We start from the raw sequence: 17,973 nt of genomic DNA, 5'->3' as shown, positions 1-17,973 counted from the left end.
CCAAAGCTTCATATTCTGCAATGTTGTTTGTGCAAGGGAGTAGAATCTTGTAAGCTTTTGGGACTGAATATTTTTGGGGAGTAATAAAAAGTATTCCGGCACCAAAACCATGTTGAGTGAAAGACCCATCAAAGAACATCTTCCATGATTGTTGAGTAAGGTGCATGATTGATTCATCCAGGAATTCTATATGCAGAGGTTGACTGTCTTCAAGTGGAGCATCAGCAAGTTGGTCTACAATAACCTATCCTTTGATGGCTTTATGTTCCACATATTCAATATCAAATTCTGTAAGAATCATGACCCATTTGGCCAGTCTTCTTGTAAGTGTTTCTTTACTGAGAAGATATTTGAGCGAATCAATCTTGGCTACTAGCTTAATAGAGTGTGCTAACATATAGTGCCTTAACTTTTGTGATGCAAAGACCAATGCCAAACATGCTTTCTCTATTATAGTGTAGTTCATTTCATAAGACACCAATGTTCTGCTCATATAATATATAGCTCTCTTTTTTATTTTCATCTTGTTGTGCCAGATGTGCCCCCAGTGAAGTATCTGTAGCTAATATGTATAGAATCAATGGCTTACCTTGAATTGGTGGTATTAATATGGATGGATTACAAAGATAATCTTTGATTTGTTTTAAATGTTATTCACAATATTTATCCTAGTTGTATTAAACTCCTTTCCTTAATACCTTTGTGAAGGGTTGAGCTTTGTCTGCTAGCTAAGATATAAAGCACCTTATTGACTGAAGACAACCTTGTAAACATCTCATTTGACTGATATTCTTGGGCAGAGGCATTTCCATTATAGCTTGGACCTTTTCAGGGTCAACCTCAATTCCTTTTTTTGAAATTATGTAACCAAGCAATTTTCCCGATGTTACTCCAAATGCACACTTTTTAGGATTTAACTAGAGCTTGAATCTTTCCATTCTATCTAGTATGAGGCCTAGTTCTTGAATATGCGTACATCTCTTCATAGTTTTTACTAGGGTGTCATCAACATAATCTTCCATATTTTTATGCATCATATCATGGAAGATATTGGTTACCGCTTTTTGGTAAGTTGCTCCTGCATTCTTTAGCCCAAACGACATAAAATTCTAGTAGAAGGTTCCCCATGCACACATGAAAGCTGTCTTTTCTTGATCTTTAGGTGCTATCTTGATCTAATTGTAACCAGAGAATCCATCCATTAATGAATACATCTCATATCCAGTAGTCATATCTACTATCAAGACAATGTTGGGCAATAGAAAATCATCTTTCGGACATGATTTGTTGAGATCCCTGAAGTTTGTGCAAACTCCAATAGATTTGTCTGCCTTTGATATAGGTAATATGTTTGATATCCATTCTGCGTAGTCTATAGCTCTGATAAATCCATCTTTTAGCAATTTTTCCAGTTCAGCCTTGACTAGCAGTGCCACATGAGGATGCATCTTATGGAGTTTTTGCTTGACTAGTTTAACTCCTGGTGTAATAGAGAGATGATGCATGATAAGATTGAGATCTAGTCCTTGCATATCTGAGTATGTCCATGCAAATTTGATCTTCTTTTCTAAAAAAATGTTGCTGAAATCTTTTAACTCTTCTGCTGATAGTGATTGAGCTAAATGAATGATGTGTGGTGTCTCTTGACTCCCAATGTTAACTAGCTGAGTTGGATCAGTCAATATGGAAGATCTCTCCTAGAAGTGACTTGGCAGCATATCAAGTATCTCACCTTCAGGGAGAGGTTCTCACCTTTAGGTATGCCCTTTATTTTCTCTTTTTTAGATTCTGACACTGCCACAATGTGGTTTTCACCATTAGGTTTTTTATTTTTATTTTTCTTATTTTTGTGACTAAGATACTTGATATCTATTTCAGTCATGTTTTCACTCCATTCACTAGTGGAAGAGTTCATGGGTTCAACTACATTGAGATAATAGGCTAATGTATAGTCATTGGAAAAAGTAAGTACACTCAAGGGTTGGTTATAAAGTGTACAATCAATCAGTTCAGGATGTATTAAGGATAAGGTTTGAACAAGCTCAAGGGAGTTCTCGGTACTATCATCATGGCTTCAAACTGACCAGTCGAGTTCCAGAAGGCTACCTTGCATATGTGTCTCGAGACCAGGAAGAGTTACAACATGATTATCGAAATTCATGTTAGTATTTATTGGACCTAACCCAACCAACCTACTTCTAGCATCGTCACCTACTTTAGACTGGACTGCATACCATGGTGTGACAGTAACAGGTTCAGCAGATAACATCTCAACATTCATGACAGAGTAGTCATAATGTATTGTTGAATAGTTGTTATAAATAGAGCTCTTGTCTGAGTTATCAGTCATAGGATGAAGTTGTTGACTCATCTTCAAGTGGCTTAGTAAAAGTATATATAGTATCAATACCTACATCTTTGATGCTGCAAGTTCCTTCATGATTTGGTTCATTGATCACTTGTATTTGACACACTTATGGACATAGCCTTGATGATTCTGTTGATCCTTGTCATTTGTTCCATTAAGCTTCTTTTGGATTGATGACTGGTTCTATTTCTGTAGCTTCTAATTCTTCTTTTGTAGTTTTGTACCTAATTTGTCCCATCTCTTTAGAGGGAGAGTTAGTAGGTGAAGAAATTGCTCATGTCCTTTCTTCCTCTAGCTATTGTTCATAGTCTTCTTATCTTCTTAGTTTGATTTCTTCTATTTCTCTTTGAATTTTTAGGCGTATCAGCTCTTGTGTGTCATCTGTGATATCACTAGATTCTTCAAGGGTTTCTATAGTAGATGTATCTGAGAGGTGGTCAGGACTCCATTCATACTCGTTTTAGTAAGTCTCTGAATCGTCTACTTGCTGCCTACCAGTGTATATGACTGGAACTTTCAGTGGTGCAAACAATTCTCTGATTCTATATACTTCATCTCTCATATCCTCTGGGACTTCTACTTCCTATGGTATTATAGCTGATATAATTGGAACTTGATTACCATATATTTCCTCTCTCTGGGTTGGCAATTCTTTTTGTTCATCGTCGCACTCTTCCTGAGTTTGTTGAGTATTAATTTCTTTTTTTGTTAAAGGTAGTACCTTTTTCTTCCACTTAAGCTGATGGTGGGATGTGTGCTTCTGATCTGATGAATTTCTTAGATCATATCCCAGTCCAGCTTTATCATTGGCAGACTTAGTTTGTAATTGAATAGGTTCAACAATACCTTCTTGATGCTTGCCTATAGCACCGGTACCTGAATATCCCATGCGTTGAAGCATCTTATAGCCTGGACCATATTGTGTTGGGGAAATCTCACAATGTCATATTTATTTGTTTGCACTATCTTCTTTGAAAAGTGATTTGAGAACATCATCCTCTTCTATTTCATCTGCAAGAGAAGTAGAGGATTGTATAAAGAGACCATCATAAATGACTTTTGCAGTTGAAGTTTGTTTCCTCATAACCTCTTATGGTTATTTCTGACTGTCTTGGTGATGGAGGAAGAGACATTAGCGAGAGTATAGGCTCTATCTTGTAGCCATCCATGCTAGTGTTTGTGAGTTTCAATTTCTTTTCTAAATCTTTCAGCAAAGATTTTGAACTTTCAGCTGTAGAGGTTGCTCTATTATGAGGAATAAAAGCATCAGTACTCTATGTTAATGCATTGCAGGTATAGCTTGTATCAGCATGAATACTGACTTCAACTCTATTATAAAGAAATTTCAAGCACTGATGATATGTAGATGGTACTGCTTTCATTTCATGAATCCATGGCCTATCCAGTAAGATGTTGTATGAAAGATGAAGATCCAAGACCTGAAAAATGACATCTCTTTCTACAGGTCCTATCCTGATTGGTAATAGTACCGGACCCTTAGAGGTTCTTTCTTCTTCATCATAAGCCTTGATTGTTATTTTCTTTTTTTTGGATCAGTAATGTTTTTAGAAAACCCTAGCTGTGTCAATAGATTGTAGGTACAAATATTCAACCCAGCACCTCCATCTATCAAAACACATTTAACTCAGTGTTTATGGATCATAGCTTCGATGTGTAATGGCTGGCTATGCGGGTGACTCAGTGAGTTATCATCTTCTCCAAAGAAAGTGAGATAATGAGGTGAATTCAGGTGACCCACCATAGATTCAAATCAATCTATGTCTAAATATTTAAGGACACTAGTGGTGAGTAAAGCCTTGTCCATGACCTCTCTATGAGCAGAAGAGATCTTAAGAAGTTCCAAAATGGAGATTTGAGCATTGGTTCTTTTCAATTGTTTAACAATACTATAACCAGGAGAAGATGATAAAGCCAATTGTTTTGATTTGGCTATGATTGTGTCTATTTGTCTATTTGGTAGATTTGATGTTGTTTGATCAAAAGTTAAGGAACTATCTCCTTGGAGAGTAACCTTCTTTTGAGCATGAGTAGTTTGTGCTTGATTTTGTTTATCCTGGATTATGATCACATTGCAATATTCAGGTTGGGAAGATTCAATCATGTTGATCATGTTATTGTTGTTAGTGTAGGTATAATTGACTCTAGCTCCTCCCTTGGCTTTTGAGGAATCTCCTTGTTCATAAGTTGGTCCAGTTCCTTCCGTTCGAGCACCAATAGCAGTGGTTTATGTGGGGATCTTTAAAGGCCTTATGGTCAGCATTAGACGAGTGATTTCCAACAACGATCTTGCCAACGTCAATGAGATCTTGGATCTCATGTCGGAGTTTCATGCAGTTGTTTATGTTATGTCCCTTATTCGGATGGTAGTCACAGTACTCATTTTCTCTCCATCATTTGGGTTTAATTTTTGGGTCATATGGTCTAGAATTGTCTGGCAATGTTATCAGATTATTTGCCAATAAAGTTTTAAAAGCTAATTCATATGATTCATCAAGAGGAGTAAAATCACGCTTAGGTTTTGAAAGTCAAGGCTTTTCTTTAAACCATTCTCTTTCTTTCTTCGGAGGATTTTCTACTGCAGTTTTAGCTTCCTTGAGTGCTTTCGTGCCACTAGCCAAGTTAAATATTGTGGATTTTGCTTTTTTTTGGAAGGTATCTACCACTCCATCATTAACAACATTTCTGTTGTTATCTTTGCCATATTTCTAGTATTTGCTCTTTTCTTTAGAACTATAACCTTGTGATGTTTCTTTCCAAAGTGATATATCTCCCTTTTTTATAAGCACATCTTCCATTCTGAGGGCATTATCTACTATTTTGTTGAATGAAGGATGTACTTGCATATGGACACTGTATTTTAATTCAAGGATTAAGTTGTTGACAAAGATATCCATCTTCTCAAGATCTGAAATAGTCTGTGAATATCTAGAGAACATCTTTCTCCATTGTTGGAGAAAGGTGAGAAAGGGTTCTCCTATCTTTTGTTTGGTATTGCAAGCCCTATCATAGTGACTGGGTGATGAATTTTATAGGAGTATTGTTGTAGGAATAGTTGGATTAATTCTTCAAAAGTTTTTTATTCCCATAGGTAAACTTGAGAACAACTTCTTCGGAAAAGGCGCATGAGATACGTTTGGTCATGCATGAACTCCATACATAAAGCACAAAATTCTCTGATATGATCTTGAGGGTCTGTATTCTCATCATATTTGTCAAACTTATTTATTTCCACTCTTGAGGGAAATGGAGGCATGTAAAGGTTTTTGTCAAATGGGAATGGGCATATTGTGTCCAGAGAAAATTATTTTGGTGTTTTATCTTTGTTTTTCAGTTTTGTGACCTTAGTTCGTAACGCTTGCATTTGTTTGTTTAGCATTCCCAATGGTGTCTCTTCCTCTTTAGTGACGAGGGCCTCCACATTATAACCAGTAGGAAGTTTGGCGCCTTGCTTTGCTAATTCTAGGAAATAGTCTTCTTTTTCTCTAGTCATGATGACCTTCATCATTTTTTGGAACTCCTTGTCATTTTGAAATCTATGTATTTCAACCTCGGGAGGTTCAGGAATTTCAAGTTCAGTTGATGAGGACTCATTGTTAGTGGCATGATTGTTGAAGTTGTCATAAGTGTCTCGTTTACTAGCTTGTCTTTCTTACCTTTCTCTAGACATTGTGGGAGATAGGGGTCGACCAAAGATTGTTAGATCGTAAACTAGTATTTGTGATGAGAATAGTTTATTTGGAAAGAGGTTTTCTACAAAGAATGGATTGTCATTTGACGAAAAGGGTGTTTCTTTTTCTTTGTCTATTTTGCTGTGAGAACTTCTGGTTTTAACAGGCATTTGCAACCGATGGGACTGGGAGCTAGATGTGTTGCAGAAGTCAAGATCAAATTGTAGCTAGTTATTCATTTAACGTAGTGATTGAGAGAAGTTACTAAGATCTGGTTTGGTTTCAGGAATGATCTATCTTATGTAAGATGTTATCTAAGTTAACTTAGGTTTTGATAAGATGTTGTTTGAACTAGCTGAGAGATGATCGACAAAATCGTACAACACAGTGATAGGGGTACATTATCAAGGTTGTTTATGATCAGGGGGATGATGACCAGATTTATGATTGCTGTAGACTAATCTGGGCAGGTTTGACTATTCTGTATTGACAAAATTAGAGATTCGTATGACAAGATTTACTGAGTTGGACGACAATTTAATAGTTCTAGGACGACAATAGTTTTGTTTTGCATGAATTGCTGCCTAGTACCATACGACATATGGGTATGTCTAGGAGGACAAAAGATTCAGTACAATTGTGTATCGTACGATAGATGATTTAGCTTCAGATGATAAACTACTAGGTTTCATACGATAGAGGATTGAGCTTAGACGACAAATAATAAGACTTGTAGGATGATGAATGATCAGATTCGTACGACTGTTAACAGGACAAAGACAAAAACTCTGAGTTTTTCAATAGCTGAGCATGACAACTGAGTATGATCAATTCTGAGATGGACTGATTTTTGACTAAGATAGACTAGTTTTGGATAAATTTTTGACTTAGGGTAGACTAGTTCAGACACGGACAGAGTTTTTGATCACTGAGTTGTTTCTTGTTTTCTCCATTTTTTGGTATTCCAGTCTTAGTTTGAGGGATGAAAACACAGAAAACATGTAGTATGAATAGTAACTCCAATCACAACATGCAAACCCTATGGAAGTTGGCTTAGAGAAGAAAACCTTTTCTTGCTAACTTAGGTACACACCCAATAGCTAATCAGAATATGACTGTTGAGTCTCATGCAATGGATTCTCAATGTCATATTAGCTGACTCCAAATGCTAATGGGGGCATGATATGGCAAGTGTCTTGGGAGAGTTACTATCTCTCTTGCACAAAGATTATCAACCTCTCAAAGGTGAATTAGGTAGCTTCTAATTTTAATTAGATCTAGTAAGGGGTTCGTTTGGTGCATCGAGTTATAAACTCAATTAAGAGGCCTACCAACCTTGAAAACCAAGGTTCAATATACCCGAAGCTACTGAGGAGAGCTATTCCCGAGCACTGTCGTTGACTTGATTTTCATCAAGTCACATTTATTTTATAGTGGGTTGAAGTACTTGGGGTTTATTCATTCCCACTTAGGTCGTTCCCCTCACACCGGCCGTAATGGCTTTAAGAGTTTTTAAGCTACTCGGGAGGGTAGGTCTGCTAAAGATGTACAAATCTCAAACAAAGAAAACGCCTCAAGGGTCTAGATTTTTTATTGTCTAAAAAGACAAGAGCATACTCTCCTACCTCTCGAAATTTACTCAAAACATGAAATACAGATTTGTTCTTTAACCAGATAGCACGTTAGGTGCCTAAAAAAATAAATTTAAAGAATACACGATGTTTGGTTGATTTTCTATAGGCAACCTGCAAAAACAACGTATCAGTAGTCATGTTGTTTTTATTCTTTGACAAGCGTCATGCAAGAAACTGGTTAGGCTTTGAAAATATCAGGCTGACAAAAGACGATTCAGGGTTAGCATTAGCATAATCAAAATTGGATAGAAAACCTGAAAACAAAATTTGTTTTAACCTGACAGAATACAACATTGTATGACAATTATCATAGAGTGAAACAATAGAAGGCTTTTATCGTACGAGTTAGATCTAAGCATAGGACGACAGAAGATAAAATCAGATAATCAAAACAACATGTCGTACGCCACCATTTTCTAATTCATATGACAAATAAAAGGCTTCAATAGAATGTTGTACGATGCAGTAATACCACTCATACGATATTTCATAGAGATTGTACAGATGAAACCTGCAAGATAAAAAAAATGATTTTGAGGCCGAAAAAAAAAGTAGCCTTCTGTCCCACGGTGGGCGCCAAAAAGGTGGTGTAAAAAGTGGACATGTATTTGCAAGTTGTAATACACAACACCTCAATTAAGTCATTAGTTGCATGGTTAGTAAATCAATAATCAATGAATAATAAACCATTACAAAGCGACCCATTGCCTTCTAGTAGATGCGAGTTTAGATTGCTCTCAGATTGCTAAGCTATCCAGTGACTAAACAACACCTAAACAAAGGGTTTTTACATCTATATGAGCATGGATTTAAGCTAGATGAATGCCAAAATCAAAATGGAGAAAAGCCCAGAAGGAAATTACCTTCCCATTTTATGTTTGTTGCAACAAAACAACTTACAAAATTTATTGAATATGAGTGAAGTCATGGCCACCAAAAGACGAGAAGAAGGCAAGAAAGATAAGCACATCTCTGTTATAACCCTTCTCAGCTCACAAAGGAAAATGGATATCACACAAGTGAAATAATCCAATAAAGAATGAATGTAGACAGAAATGCTTAAGCATTTACCTATATTCGAATGGAAAAGAGAAATCTTTGTAATTTTTTTCATGCACAATGTTCTCAATGTTGGCTATTGCCCTATTTTTTTTGAAAAAGAGATGTATTTTTTAAGAATTTTAGTCTTCTATATTTTTTTGCCCTTTTCACATCATTAGGGTTAGCTTGCCCTAATTTTTATTTCCCTCCAAGAATCCCGAAATACATATACATTATCTATGTAAATATTAAGTGTTTGTTAACACTTAATTTATTTTTTGCATATTTCCTTAGTGAAGATATCTTTCACTTAAGGTTATTTGTGCATACATGCTATTGTATTTGCATAAGTGTTTTTAACACTTATTTTGTCTGTCTTGTAGACTCATAGAGCTAAATAATATTTAACACATGCATATTCAACCTGTCACTTTGCATTTATTTTTTCTAAACACTTGTAAAAGTTAGTTGAGTTTACTCCCACTTTTCAAGTTGTATTTCAAATGCTAAGTTGAGTTATAGTTGAGTCTACAAGGAGGTGGAGAGTGATTTGTCTTTGTTTGAGTCAAATCAAGAGTTGTAGAACACCTAACTCATCTTTGACTTCAGTTATGATGTCTTTTTCATTATGACTTCAGTTCAAGAGATTTTGGAGAGATGACAGTTCAGTTCTGATGAGTTATGATCCTGATTTTTTGGGATTTTTAGTTGCATCCGGGAATCAACTTTTGACAGTTACTCTTGCTGATTTTGTGGAGTGGGTTTTTAAGTTGGTTCCACTTTTGGTGGAGATGCTTTGGGAGAGAGCCAAAATTCAAAATTTTGAATTTTGAATTCAGAGATTAATTTTGTATAAGTGTTGATTTCTTAAATCTATATTTGGGATAAATAATAAAAGTACTCTTAGACAAATTATTAATTATTATTATTATTATTATAAATTAACATTTTTTAAATTAAATTTATGTCAAATTATTTATAACTTTAGTTATTTAAAGTAACATATGCAAAATAAATTTTAATCTTAGATTTATTTTAATGTGCACATTGTGGGATTGGCCCCACTCGTAAATTTAAAATAATTTTTTGAATTAATATAAATAAATATTTTAATATTTTATTAAATATATTTATTTAATTAAAATCATGATAAAAATTTAGGTATACATATACATATAAATATACATACACATATACAAACACATATACATATAAATATAACTATTGTTCAAGCATAAATATGATGTTTAGTTGTGTATTTTATTCAACAATCAAGATAGTCATTTATTTAGTCATTTTATTTGTGTGACTAATTATTTAGTTGTCTTTTCTTATCTGATGATCAAATTAATCATTTATTTTGTCATTTTTATTTATGTGACTAATTATTTAGTTATGTTTTCTCACCCAATGACCAGATCAGTCATTTATATCTTTCTTGTAAAAAATGACAAAAATTTGATGTTGTGACTAGAAATTTTGGCCATGTAGTCATTTATTGGCCATATTTTTACTATTGTATGGATTGGTAATTGGATTGAGCTTACTTATTGTTACACATTTCATGTTGCATATTATGCAGTTTTTTCAGGTCAGCATGTAATTGATTTAATCTGGTGGTGCAAATATTTAAGACTGATTCATTTGAGCACTTTGGTATGAGATGTGAGTGTAAAAGTTTAATGAGCATTGGTGTGTAGTTTCACGTGCGCTATCTTTGGATTGGTGCTCCGATAGTTGACAGAGAAGAGCAAAAAAAAGTAATGAGACAGAACAATGGAAGAAGACCATTTGTGCTTAACTGGAACTGCATTTTGGCATTTGTAGATGCTATTCATCAGTTCATTCAATCACATGTCATTTGTAATCCTCGTAAGGCAGTGAGCCTTCCTTGGGGTTGTATCCCTCTTTTGTAATTGAGTAGTAAGCTCTAGGAAATGTGCCTGAATGCATGTACATTCCCCTCTTGTAATATTATTATACTCCTTATCACAATATTATAATATTGTGGGTCTCAATCCCACTATGGTTTTTCCCATTCTTGGTTTCCACATAAAAAATTTGGTGTTATAGTTTTTTTGTTGATTGCATTTAGTATTTGCACTTTACTATTATTCATTGGCATTTGATGGTTTAAGAATATGAATAAGAGAATTATTAATTTCACAACACTGATTCACACCCTCCCCTCCCCCCCCCCTCTCAGTGTTCATTGATTCCAATAATTGGTATCAGAACCTAGTTCCTCTAAGGAAGCCTAACATCTTAAGGAAGATTTGGGATATTGAATCAATGAAATATAGTTTGTAGAAGCAACTTATTGTTGCACTTGAATACCTATATGCAACAAGCAAAGAAGCTAGTAACTTGAGAATAAATTTGAGTGATGCTGAAAATTTCATTGATTCATTAAAAGATCAAGTGAACACATCTAGAGAGAATAGAAAGGAGCTGATAGACAAACTTGAGGAGAAATAAGAGAAAAGCAATGATGATCAAGTTTTGAAAGACAAGACAAATGAATGTGAAAAGCTTGCTAGAGATAATGCAGTCCTGAAGAGTGAAATGCAATCCACTGTGATGAATCTAACAAAGGATATTGAAGACAAGAAGAAGAATGAAGAAAGTATGACTTGGTCATTAAAGGATAGATCTGATGAATGTTGTAGATTGAATCATGAAAATGACATGTTGAAGTTTGAATTGATACAATCCAAGAATAATGAGCAAGAGGTTGAGAGACAAATCACAATTCTGAGAGATGAAATTACCACTGCTAATGAGTACAAAGAAAAATTCAATGCTAGCTCAGTCGAGGTGGATGAGATGGTACAAATTCAAAAGAATAAAGGTGACATGGGAAGACTTGGTTTGAGAAAGGAATAAGCTCTAGATCTAGTAAAAGCAATCATCAGAATAACAAGAAACCTCTGGTAACAACCTAATGCTAATAAATTCAATGATAAATATTTTTTTTGCAACAAATTTGGTCATATGACAAATCAATGCAGAAATAGAGCTAATCAGAATAATTCATCATTCTCCGGACAATATTTCAATTGCAATAAATATGGTCATAAGTTAATTGAATGCAGAATTTTGGTAAATAGGAGAAATGTAAGATGCTATGCTTGAGGAAGATCTGGACATATTGCAAACCAAAGCAAATCTAGAAGAAATGAAGGCAATTTTAGGCATAATCAGAGAAACAACATTGTTTGTTATGTTTGCAACAAATCCAGTCATATTGTAAAATACTCTAGAAGCAATAACATGAGGAAGAATGCTTCAGTAGATAAGAACAAAGAAGATAATAATGGTAAAGTGAAGGTTGAAGGGATTAGAGAGAAGTACAAGAAGATGTGGGTAAAGAAGGATGATTCAGATGTAGTAGATGGGCCTACACCTGATTTTAGTGTTGGATCTTCCTCTAGTAACTAAGGCATTTGGCCTTAGGGGGAAGCTTTTCATGGAGATCTTTAAAACCCCCTTTCTGATATTTGTAATCGACTATGGAAGGTTGCAGATGATCCTAGATGGTTGTGAATATGATCCTGAGAGATATTTGGAAGATTTCATGCAGATGTGATGCTCAGGTACAATATTCATGAGACATAAAGCATCCAGGAAAATCTTAGGGTTAATCATTTATTAAAACTTAAATTTAGGTATTCAAAGGTTAAAAAGGCATTTTAACATTCATTTTCTTACATTGTGTTTGAAGCAAAAGAGAAAAAGAGTACATCGAAGAAGATTGAGGAACTAAACCAGAGCTTCTGAAGATTTGGCGAAGATTTCTTGCATCTAATTGAAGTCAAAACATATTTTATCAGTTCGAATATATTTGTTTATAACTTTTAATTTGATAATGGAATCATCTAGTTCTGGTGTGGCAACTCCATTGGTGATTGAGATAACTGATAGGGCAAGGCTGGAATTCAAGAAACATCCATACAAATTGATGGAAGATGATCTAAATGGACAATTTTTGTGTGTCTTGTATGGGGTTTTGCACATTGAGGATATTAGAGCATAGATCCACTGCAATATCGAGGATCTTGGGAATGTTGAAATGCTATTACTTTATACCAAGAACATGATAGATGGTATCAACAATCTGAAACCAAATTTCAAGTCTCTACAGGATAAGGATTTCATTCAGTTTGTGAACTTTAAGGTTTTCGATGAACCTGAATGGGTTAGATAATTTTTTAGCAGGGTCCATCATGAATTCATATGGCTGGATAAACCAAATAAGATAATAAAGAATGTTATCCAAGCCATGACATGGTCTAAGAAATATGAAGAAAACAATAGTGACAGAGGTAATCGGTTCCTAACATGATAGCAAATCTATGACAATAAGTGATATTATTGAGTATGATGTCATATTTGCCTCCATTGTAACAGGCTATAAAGTATATCAATCTAGCAGGGAAAACTCAATCTCTGATATGCCTATATATGGAGCCTATCAAATCATTAAAAAATATAAGTTATATCTTATATGGATTACTTCTCAGTGAGCTTATGAGTAACCTGAAGAAAATTAAGCAGGACAAGAAGCATGTTTTCAAGTTTGGTACTTTGATTGTCTATTTGGCATTTTACTTCTTGGAGGAGATCCCCAGTGTAGATAAGGTATAGTGGGCATATGATAAACTAATGGTTGTGTAGATTAAGGAAGCTTTGCAAGGATTGGGAAATACACAAGCATATAAAGTTGTTATATGGGGATATTTTAAGTCTTTCCAAGGCATGATGCAAAGTAGAGAAAGTATTCCAAAGGAGAATGTAGAAAAATATGAGGACACCATATGCTTCATGGTGGATAAAGACCAATGCCTAATGGAAGAATTTGAGCCAAGAACAGTATGGGTCATGCCCATGGGGAATGAAGTTGATGCACACACTCTTGATATGTATGCTAAAAATATTTTCAACAAGCCGATGGATGAGAAGGAAGAGAGATTTGGGACTTATAAAGAAAAGAGTTTGAGCTTGCACTCCCAATTTACTAAGCCCAAAATGTAGAAGAGAGTAAGGAAAGAAGTAGAACTTGCTAAAGACATAGCATTACCAAGGAAGCAGTCCGTAGAGCCCTTGAGAAGAACATCTTATAGAAAGAGGACATGGTCCAATCTAAGAAGACTAAACTAGTGTCTACTCCTCCTAAGCCCAAGAAAAACAAGTCAGCACATTCCTTTAGTGCACAAAAGCCTATCCCTCCACCTAAGCCTCAAACCAAATCATCTGGTGGAGTAGAAAAAAGGAAGAAAGGGAAGCTAGAGAGAGTCTACATGGAAGCCACTGTTGAAGAAGAGACAAAATCAGATGAAGCAGTGAGGGAAGTGAAGACTTCTGCTACCTCTACCAAAGTAGTCAGGAAGCCACCATCTGGTGAAGGCTAGAAAAGAAAGAAGTATAAAGTTGGAGCAGAGCAATCTGGTAGACCTCATCCAATTAAGAAGCCCAAGTCTGAGCTTGATGAAGCTTTGAAGTCTAGCAAACTAGAAGCTACCTACACTATTATGCCATCAATCTCATTAAGTGAGATAGTTGATTCAGTTGTAAAGGAACAAAATTTGAAACATATATCTGAATATTATGAGAATTGTGATGAGAATGATCAAATATAAATTGAAGAAGCCATTGTAGAGTACGTGAATGTGTATATTAAAGCTCTAATAGAATCCATGATTTTGAAGAGTCTATATGAGATTTTGGATGCCATAAGGCATACGTCTAGTCTAGAAGATGAAAGATTAAAATAGTATGTATTTGTTAATTTGTGCTCTGTGATTTCTAAGAGTGAAGTTGATAGACTTCTTAAGATTACAAAGAGAAGATTCAAAAATAAAACCAGAGTTAATATGATCACGACTAGAAAAGTTGCTAAAGTGGCAAAGGAAACATAAGTAATTTTTAAACAAGTTTTGGAAGAGCATAAGTATGATATCAATCTGGTAAAAGATGAAACCATTCTAGAAGTACATACACAAAATGATAGCTCTGCTCCAGATGAGAAAACAAATGTACAGATTGCAGTTGGAGATGACACTGATGATACTCAAAGCATCGCAGACTCTGGTGAAGCTGATCAAACTCCACTAGTAATAAATGTTGAATCATAAAAGGCAATTGAGAAGGTTGGTGGTGAGGATGCAGAGAAAGGTGAAGAGGCAGAGAAGGAGAAGGATGGAGATAAGACTGAACAAGTTTCAGCAACAAGAGACACTATGGCAAACAAAGGCAAGCAAATAATCACTGACATAGTTGATCTCACCCAATGACCTATAGATCTTAGCTCATTGTCTCCCATTCAAGCATTGAAACTTGTAGCTCTTGCACAAGCCAAAGCAAGTGAGTAGTTACTCAAGTGTCACAACAAAGACAAGGAGATGATATCTTTGGCCACAAATGTGCTGGAGAATATTTTGTCATCTTTTGAGAAAGATACAAATGATACTCCCTCCAGTAAGCTAAGCATTATGTTAAATGCAGTAGATTCTCATTTTGTATCTTTGGAGAAAGTGGCTGATGCAAATGTTTCGAGTCAATTTAATGCTATGCATCTAAGAAATTTTTTGAAGATGGTTGAAGGCGATAGGGTTAATTTGATTGTTGCTTTAAAGGCTATTCAGGAGGCACTAGATGAAGGTAGTAAGATATACAAATCATGTCTTATTTTGCCTAGCAGATCAAAGAATGTGAAGGTAAATTAGCCGATATTTCTCTTTCCTTTGTCCCCTAATCAGTTTTTTCTAGTAATCTAGAAGCTCAGGTGATGGCTCTACTTGACAAAATCAAAAGCCTTAATCAATAAAAAGATAGAATATTCGGAAGAGTAGGAGAACTCCAAAATTTAATCGTTCCCCAATTGTACACATTATTGAGCAGTCAACGGGATGATATGAATGCTCTGAACAAGAGTCTTCCTTCATATCTAAGAGGAGTTGAGATGCATGCCTATATTTGTAGTCCTCTTATAAAATTTGTGTAGAACTTTAAGAAAGGTTGGGATGGTCACCTGCAACCCTTGAAGACCATTTTTGCAGATATTTTCAATTTTTTTTTTGTAACTGTGTACCTTTGCCATTGATGTCAAAGGGGGAGAGAGAGGAATGCAAAATGTTGCATATTCTTGGGGGGGCTAGTTGAGTTGTTACAATGTAGAAGTTTCGTAGACAATTTTCATCTTACAGTGTCATTTTGCATCAAGTGTTGCCATCAATGCCAAAGGGGGAGATTATTGGCAAGAGACATGGTACTGGTAGATATTTGTGCATGAGGAATGTTTTAGGGTTGTCATTGATGGTGAATTAGTTCAGATATCACATCCGATATATGCAAAAGTGATATACCAAAGTTTGATATGTTTTGTTATTCATCTATGCTTAAGTCTAGAAGGTGGAATATAGAGTTTGGATACATTGAGTGCTATCTCAAATTTGATTGCATAGTTTTGGTTGCAATGATAGAGGTAGTCGATTGGACATTTGAGGCAACTTATTTCATAATCTTAGTCTCTGTTATTGATTCACGTGCAATATTGAAGATCTGGTATCTCATAATTCAAGAAGAATAGAGTTATTTTTGTGTAACGTGTAATGTGGAATCTTTGGGATAATTTCGGAGATTGGTTTTGAGCTTGAGGTGGTTGAGCCAACATATGTGAAGCATTTTATTATTTTTTTAAGGTTTGCATATGGATTGATAATCAGATTGAGCCCTTATTGGTACACGTTTCATGTTGCGTGTTATGTAGTTTTTTCAAGCCAACACAGAATTGATTTAATCTTGCGGTGCAAATATATAAGACCGATTCATTTGAGAACTTTGGTATGAGATGTGAATATGCAAAGGTTGTATGAGAATTGGTGTGTAGTTTCACATGCGTTATCTTTGGATTGGTGCTCTGATAGTTGATAGAGAAGAGCATAAAAGAGCAGTAAGACAGAATAGTGGAAGAAGACCATTTGTGCTTAATCGAAACTGTATTTTGGCATTTGTAGATGCTATTCATTAGTTCAATCAATCAGTTGTCATTTGTAATCCTTGTAAGGTAGTGAGCCTTCCTCGAGGTTGTATCCCTCTTTTGTAATTGAGAAATAAGCTCTAGGCAGTGTGCTTGAATACATGTGCATTCCCCTCTTGTAATATTATTATACTCCTGAACATATGTAGAACACAAGATATCACTGAGAGGGGGGTGAATCAGTGATTTTAAACAACTTTCAATTGTGTCTGCAACTAGTAAAGTAATGAAAACACTAGTAATCAAACACACACAAAGAATGCATCACACAACACCAGATATACGAGGAAAACCCAATGTGGGAAAAACCTTGGTGAGAAATATTGTTGGAGTCTACTGCTCCAATCCAGCCTCACAATGAAACAATAGTTTTATAAAGTTTTTGGGCACCAACCCAAAGAGAACCAACCCAAAGGAGCACTACTATTTTGAGCACCAATACCTACACCAAGCACCCACTCAGTGAAATATTATGAGATAAGTTTAGATACAATTAAATCACCGTGTTACAAATAAATTTTGTAACTCTTGTAATCAAACTCTTCTTTGCCTCACCAGTTCTATTACTACCAGTTGTATATTCACTCTCTCCAATCCCTTACCAATCAGCCTCTTCCTTTCCTAAGTTCCTCTGATCCTCACTCCGCACTCACTCACTCTTTGATGCCTTCCTACTAGTTCAACCACTACCGGTTTACTTGACTATCAACTTAGTGACAAATCACTGGTTAAACCCCTCTTACTAGTTCTACCTCTCCCATTAGTTCTAATTTAAACACTAGTTGCTTGAATATTTTTTATCTCACTCAATTTTATCACCTCTCTAATTACTCCAACACACTCTTCTTTGGCTACTGGCATCATCAAATCATATATTCAATGTGCATATTTATACTCAGGCTTTCCCACCAAAACTGAAAATCAAACCTTGCATCCTAGGGTTTTCTTCACCAACCCAATGTATATCAAATCTGATTGGATCTCTTCTCTGAGATTGATAACTTGCAACAAACCAAAACAACACTGCCAAATATTTTCTTCCAATACATTTACTATTTTCAGAAAACATCGACCTTGCTTTTTGCCTATCACCATAAATGATCTTTGTAGTTCCTTTCTCCAAATCAACTAGATGATCAACCATCCTTCTTTGATCATGACGTCAAAGAATCAAATATTTGTTCTTTGAACAACTTTGAGCCA

Source organism: Cryptomeria japonica, chromosome 4, assembly GCF_030272615.1.
Source record: "Cryptomeria japonica chromosome 4, Sugi_1.0, whole genome shotgun sequence".
NCBI lineage: Eukaryota > Viridiplantae > Streptophyta > Pinopsida > Cupressales > Cupressaceae > Cryptomeria > Cryptomeria japonica.
This window is presented reverse-complemented; position numbering follows the sequence as displayed.